The sequence below is a fragment of the Alexandromys fortis genome, unplaced genomic scaffold (assembly GCF_014885135.2).
Source record: "Alexandromys fortis isolate MF-2015 unplaced genomic scaffold, M_Fortis_MF-2015_v1.1 scaffold_265, whole genome shotgun sequence".
Classification (NCBI taxonomy): Eukaryota; Metazoa; Chordata; class Mammalia; order Rodentia; family Cricetidae; genus Alexandromys; species Alexandromys fortis.
In genome coordinates, this window is record NW_026068166.1 from 1325051 (window position 1) to 1330629 (window position 5579).

Sequence of the window (5579 nt, forward strand, 5' to 3'; positions counted from 1 at the left end):
TTTTTTTTTTTTTTTTTTTTTTTTTTTTTTTTTTTTTTTAATGTCCAAAAGGCATTCTGATTTTGCCCTGGTCTTCACTAACCCCTTGCTCTTACAGTTTTTCTTCCTCCTTTACCTCAATAGTTCCCTGAGCCCTGGAGATTGTGATCAAAATGCTTCATTTGAGACTGACCACTCCACAGACACTAATCTACTGCCATTGCTCTCCATTAACCACCAGAATTGATTTTAAGACTCTATTGCTGGAGACAGCATATACTTGGATCACAGGCCAGGAAGAAATCAAGTTTGTATTGACCAGGAAACTTCTTTCCTGTTTGATAGCTTCCATAGTTTGGGAAGGTGCTAAACAGACTGCTGAGGAAGAAAAATCATCTGTTGATGGACATCTTAGCTAAACTCAATTCTCAGATATTGTGAATAGAGCAGCAATAAACACGGGACAGCAATTATCTCTGTAGTAGGATATAGAGTCCTTTGCATATACACCTTGGAGTGGTATATCTGGGTTGTACGGTAGTTCTAGTTTTAATTTATCAGAAGCCTCCACACTGATTTCTATAATACCTGCACTGGTTTTATACTCTCACCAAGAGTGTATAAGAGTCCCTCTTTTACTACATCCTCACCAGCTTTTGTTGTCATTTATTTTTCCTGATAAAGTGCCAAGGTAAAATAGAATCTCAAAGTAACTTTAATTTGGATTTTTCTCAAGGCTAGAGATATTGAATAGGTCAACATTGTAAAGATGCATACAAATAACATTATACAAACCAATCAGATTTTTAGGAATAGATAGATAGATAGATAGATAGATAGATAGATAGATAGATAGATCTTTACAATGTACTAGATAAACAAAAAGTATGCTCTTCCCTGGGGAAGACTACTTCTCACACTTTGCAGCATTCCTCAGTTGCCTGTAGCATTTTGTGTAGGGTTGAGTGTTTGTGGGCTCTGCCCCATTCGCTTTGGCATGTTGATTGTCCTTGTTCAGCTCATATTTAGGCAGTCATGTTAGTGAGACTTGATGGATGTAGCTTCTGACATTCATAGGAGACACTGTCTCACAGCAAACTGTCTGATCCTCTGTCTATTATAGTCTTTCTATACTGTCTTCAATAGTGTCTGAACTTAGATTCAGCAGTTGTTTTGTAGATGTATCCACTGAAATTGGGCTCCACAATTATGCATTTTAATTGGTTGTAGTTTTTTGCAGTGGTCCCCATATGTTGCAAAGAGTAAATTTCTTGATGAGGATAAGCAATACCTGTCTGTGGGTATAAGAATGTGTGTTTAGAATGTTATGCTGTTGAAATAGGAAATATTTCCAAACTAGCCCAGAATGAAGTATAATGAAGGTTTTTGTATTATGGAGTAACTTACAGAATTGGTAGTGATCTGTAGTTCTCTGTGTACGCTAGGAACTAGAACTGAACTCAGCAGCCAAGGGGTCAATGCACACTTTTTGTCTGTATATACAGTACATGAGACCATACCCAAAGTGGGCCAGATTCTTAAAGGATATTGCCTGAAGGAGTTCTCACAGAACCTCACCCTTTTGTCTAAATAAGAGTTTTAAGCCTAATACAAAACTATATACAATAAGAATAAATATCAAGTATAAATTTTGAATAGCAACCAGCATGAACAACATCAAGCAAAAACCATAAGCTAAATGTTTCAATAGTTATCCCATCCTAAGGAACCTAAGTTTTATATTAGAAATGGTTTGGCTAAGTCATTAGAGTAAAGTAACTACAACTATCTAGTCTTCAACCCAATCAAAGACCTGAGAAGTATAAAATATTATCTGAGTAAACAGAAAGGGCAGAGTGTTGTAGGGGGGCCAATTGCTCATTTCCCAGCTGCCCAAACTCCCCATAACCACACAGAAACTGTATTAATTAAATCACTGCTTGGTCCATTAGCTCTAGATTCTTATTAGATAACTCTTACATATTAATTTAACCCATTTCTAGTAATCTGCGTATCGCCACGTGGCTGTGGCTTACCAGGTAAAGTTCCAGCATCTGTCTCCAGTGGGCTTACATGACTTTTCTCTGATCCTGCCTTTTTTCTCCCAGCATTCAGTTTAGTTTACCCCACCTACCTATATTCTGCCCTTCACAGGCTCAAGACAGTCCTTTATTAACCAATGGTATTCACATCATACAGAAGAGAATTCCACGTCACCTCTCCCCTTTTCTATTTAAATAAAAAGGAATGCTTTAACTTTGATGTAGTAAAATTACATTAAAAAATCAAGCAAGAATTACAGTTACAATATTTATCTCTATTTTAATCTTTTATCATAACTAAGGAAAACCATAATTGTAACTATCTATTCTTCAACTCCATTAACTCCATCAAAGACTCCAGAAGGATATAACAGGAAGTGCATTGTAAGCAACTTCCAAAACCTTAGAATTTATAGAGATATCTCACTGCCTGGACAGTCACCCAAGTACCATTGGGACTTCCATCTTCATCCTACAGACCCATAATATCCAGCAAGCTTTTCCATGAAGCAGGAAATTTCAAAGACAGTTCCACCTATATTGATAATTTGTCAGTAATTTTTTTCTGTGTCCTGCAGAATGTCTTGCAGACTCTTTCATGAAGCAGGAACCCTGAACGACCATATCACCTTTTGGCAACTTCAGCAGTCATTTCCCTGTGGGTCCTGCATGCCCAGTTCACACAGAATAGCATCAAGCAATGAAGGCAAAAGCGGTTTCTTGCCCAAATGGCTAGCAGACTCCATAAAGAGCCTCTTCGATGCCCATCTTCCTCTTGAAGTAATTGGTGCTGCCAGGGGCAGATATGTCTCATGTCGTGAAAAGTCCTAACTTCTTAAAACATTTTAAATGCCATAATCTGGAGGTCTCTGAAAGATTTGAAGAATACCTATCTAACTGAAATCTATCTCTATATATCTAGAAAACCTAACTAACATGACTACAAGTTTGACTATTATAGATGCCTATCTATTAATTATATTTCTCAATTATACATTAAAATTTAAAAGAGCTGCACAGGAGGCCTGTTCCTGCCTGCAGTGCAGGGTGTGAGCGAGGGCTGTTCCTGCCTGCATGAATCCTGATGCCTGATGCTCCTTCCTCCACGGGCAGGTGCGGGAGCTGACTGACGCTGAGTTCCCACACTCCTTCCTGGTGTCTGGAAAGCAGCGCATGCTGGAGCTGCAGGCCCGGTCCAGAGAGGAAATGATTTCCTGGATTCAGGCCTGCCAGACAGCTATTGACCACGTCGAGAAGCGGAGTGAAACCTTCAAGGCTGCTGTCCAGGGACCGCAGGGGGACACACAGGAGCCCAAGCCACAGGCAGAGAAGCTGGGCCTCCGAGCGCCTCAGTGGGTCCGAGACAAAATGGTGACCATGTGCATGTGCTGCCAGGATCCCTTCAATGCCCTGATGCGTCGGCGCCACCACTGCCGGGCTTGTGGCTATGTGGTTTGTGCCAAGTGACTACCGTGCAGAGTTGAAATATGACGGCAACAGGCCCAACCGCGTCTGCCTGGCCTGCTACACTTTTCTCACCGGAAACGTGCTCCCTGACAGCAAGGAGGACAAGAGGAGAGGCATCTTGGATTAAGACTCCCTGGCAGGGCCTGACCAGAGTCTGCTGTGCAGCTTCCTGCATCTCATGGGGGACAAGTGGGGCAGGGGCGGCCCCCGGGGCTGGTGTGTGATTCCCCCCCACACTCTGAGATGACCCCCTAGTGCTGTATATCTATGCAGCCTCTCAGGACATGAAGGCTCATACCTCCATTCCCCTGCTGGGCTATCAGGTGATGGCGGGACCCCAGGGGGACCCTCGGGTTTTCCAGCTGCAACAGTCAGGTCAGCTGTACACCTTCAAAGCCGAGTCTGAAGAGCTGCAGGGCCGCTGGGTGAGGGCTATCAAGCGCGCAGCCAGTGGCTGGACCCCTGAGGGACCTGACGAGGAAGACATGTCTGACTGAACCACGGCTGATGTTTCTTAAGAACCTTGCCCATGGCAGCCTTCCCAGGCTGACCCCACTGCCCTGTCACTCCACGCAGAGTTAGGTTACTCTGACCCATTCTGTCATCCTCGTCCAGATGTTCACCCCGACTCTGTATCCAGTAGATGTAGGTCCTTTACTTCAGGAAGACACAACCATGTGTCTCAGCTGGCTGGGGGCAGGAGTGTCCCTGAACCGTGAGATCTTCATTGCTGAAACAGGGAAGTGTGACCAGTGTTGTAGCTTAGCGGGTAGAGTGCCTGCCTAGCACATACGAAGCCCTGAATTGGGTCCTCAGCATGACACACACTGGCCATGGTGACACATGTCTGTGATCCCAGCAATTACGTAGGTAGAAGAAGGAATTCCAAAAGCTCAAGGTCGCCCTTGGTTGCATAGCGAGTTACAATCCAGCCTGGACTACATGAAACCTTGCAAGCACAACACACACACAAATCAAAATAAGCCAGGTGGTAGTAAACTGGGCGGTTGTAGCACACAACTTTAACCTCAGTACTGGGGAGGCAGAGACAGGCAGTTCTCTGAGTTTGAGGCCAACCTGGTCTACAGAGTGAGTTCTAGGACAGGCAGAGCTACACAGAGAAACCCTGTCTGGGAAAAAGAATCAAAATAAAGTATGAGAAGTCCCAGGTACCCAGTACCCATGACTGTTGGTACCCTTGTGAGGGTCTCAGCCCAGGCTGTGAAGTAATCACCTAAGAAGGTTTGGAATGGTTGTGGAAAATAGACACCAACTGACTCTGAAATTAAACATTGTCCATGTCTACTAAAAAAAAATAAAAGAGCTGCACAAACACAATACCTTAGCCAAGATCAGAAATACATACACACAGTATAAAAAATGATCTTAAATTTGTATCAATAAACCAAGATCCATACCAATGCAAATCTCTATAGCATATCCCCCTTTAAATTTAAACAAACATTTATAAACTATAATTTAGGGAATTTGGACATAGTTCTCTCCAAACTGTTTCCTTTTTTTGTTGTGCAAAGTAATTTTTCGGGGTATTCACAGTGACCTTTCAGGGAGTCTTGGTCCATCAAAAATATTTGTCTGGAAGGATTTCACAGGTATTCTTCCTCTGTGGAACCAAAAGAAGAACCTCTTTTCCAAAGCATCACATCCTTAGACTCAAATTCTAAAGTCAAAATACCTTTAAATTATATATGTTGGTTACTTAGCTCTTTCACAATCAAAAAATTCAAAGAAAACACAATAATATACATAATCCAGACTTGTTGTATACATTTCATCTTTATGTAGCTTATTTGTTTTTACTCTATTACTTTTTAATATTTATTTTATTATCTTTACTCCTTTAATCTATGATTGTCTCTACTCTGTCTCTCTAGAGATTTGTTTTATTTTTATAAACCATTTACTGCTTTTTATAACTCTCAATACTTTGTTCTTTTTCTCCCAAGTCTATGTACATTTTTAAACACATTACGTCTTGTTTAGAGGTCTTTAATGTCTCAGTCTCTCCTATTGTATATTTGTAATCCTTTTCTGTCCTAGAGAGCTTTTAAAATGGTAAGCACATTGGTC

At 41.7% G+C, this 5579-nt stretch overlaps 1 pseudogene; it reads left to right on the plus strand.

The window, feature by feature from the left end:
* LOC126492095 (FYVE, RhoGEF and PH domain-containing protein 2-like) overlaps nt 1-4764 on the plus strand; it is a 49831-nt pseudogene extending 45067 nt beyond the window's left edge.
* The last annotated feature ends 815 nt before the right edge of the window (nt 4765-5579 follow it).